We start from the raw sequence: 1,920 nt of genomic DNA, 5'->3' as shown, positions 1-1,920 counted from the left end.
CTATAATAGAAAACCAAATTTCGACCTGGCTCTCAAATATGTCGTAAAGATTTGCACATTGAACACAGTTAGATATCCCTTTGTTCTTTAAAGGACAGAATTTGTCACAGAGACAAGAAAGCAGCCTAATAAAATACATTTTACCTCCTTTTTTCTTTCCCCCTTATTTGATCAAATAGGAATATCTTCTGCCTGCTACATTTTCGGCAACCTCAATGATCAATACAAAGGAATGTCATGCTTTATAGTTTAATCTCAAGTTAATAGTTTTCATTTTACTTGTGAGGTGATCTGTGGTCCTCTCCACTTGTGTCTAAGTGACTTTGTACCTGCTTTTTGTGGATCAAGCAAAATGCACTGGTCTGGGTATCCAAAAGCCTTTAGCTTAAAGGTGCAATAGGTGATCATAGGTCTTCAGAAATATTTGTTGTTATGCTGGTTGAAAGTCTCTTCACATTCAGATAGAAATCAATCAGTTAATGGGTCTAAATGTATTTTATATGTATTTATACATTCTGTGGAAGGCGTAGGCACAAGAAATGTAAGTCCAATTTAAATGCTGGTTCCAAGCGTTTTTATTGGCTTTTGTACCTACCAGTCAACATGTATTTGCATACCTGTGTTCACCCGGCTTGTGCAGAGAAGATTCGTCATCAGCGCATTCACGTACGCTACGCAGACAGATCGAGAATGTCAAGCAAACAACCTGACCTTCCTTCCTGGTATTGTAGTACTTTTACTACCGGTACTATGAAGTTTTCTCATTGGTTAATAAGATGTGATGTTTTATAGTAATGTTGTCTCTGATCGTATCTGTGTTCATTCATGCGTTTGAGCGGCATGGCTTTGGACGGCGATTTGCAGGGAGGGTGGTACGTTCGCTTTCAGGCTAAAGTTAGCATTTTCCAAGATAAGCACAGCCCTTAAACACTGTTTACTTAAATACAGCTGAATAACTAAAGAACAAATACTGCGAATTGGCTATGTCTACCAATGACCTGATGACCCGAATGAATTTAATTTGCCTAAAATCAACTTGGTCTGAGAGCAAATGTATTAATAGTGTGTATTAAGGTACACCACGGCAAAACAAAACGTCTCGGTTACGTATGTAATCTCGGTTCCCTGATGGAGGGAACGAGACGTTGTGTTGAGAGACGACTGGGGTTTGATCTTGAGAACCTATCATCTCCGAGAGGAATTTCTAAACGCCAATAGGATTGGCGAATGGCCCGCCCACGCCAGTCTCCGCCCCGTACATACGGGTATAAAAGGAAGATGGCGGCGGTCATTCACGTACCTTTGTGCTGAGGAACCTGAGAGAGTGTCTCTCGTCACTGCAGCGGGTCGGCGCAGTGGTGTGGCATGAAGACACAACGTCTCGTTCCCTCCATCAGGGAACCGAGGTTACATACGTAACCGAGACGTTCCCCTTCAGTCGGTCTCTCGACGTTGTGTTGAGATACGACTGGGGAAGTATCTACACACGCCACGGCACTACGCCGCATTACGACCTCTAGCGGGGCGACAGTGACTGGCCCTGCGAGTCAAGACTGAGCGCTACCGCGAGATGTAATCTTCCAGTGTATTCAGTATCAGACATACGAAGAAGCTTCTACTGACGGTCATCACGGAAGGTGGCGTTACCCCTGTAACGAGGTCCCTTCCGGGCCGCACTGGGAAAAAACACTACTCTTCTCTTGAAGAGTGTGTTGCGGAGCCCACATCCTGGAAAGTGGGGAGGTACATGTGGAGGTATAAGGCATGGTCTACCCATAGGGAGAGCGCACGCCGGAAGTGTCAACCCGATTCTGGGGACAGTAAACCCGTTGGAGAGCCACCGGTGGGGAGGTCACCAATTCGCCAGAGGGGAATACGTGAAAATCTTCATACGGGACTACCTATAAGGGAGTCACTATG

Source organism: Triplophysa dalaica, chromosome 24 (genome assembly GCF_015846415.1).
Source record: "Triplophysa dalaica isolate WHDGS20190420 chromosome 24, ASM1584641v1, whole genome shotgun sequence".
Lineage (NCBI taxonomy): Eukaryota > Metazoa > Chordata > Actinopteri > Cypriniformes > Nemacheilidae > Triplophysa > Triplophysa dalaica.
This window is presented reverse-complemented; position numbering follows the sequence as displayed.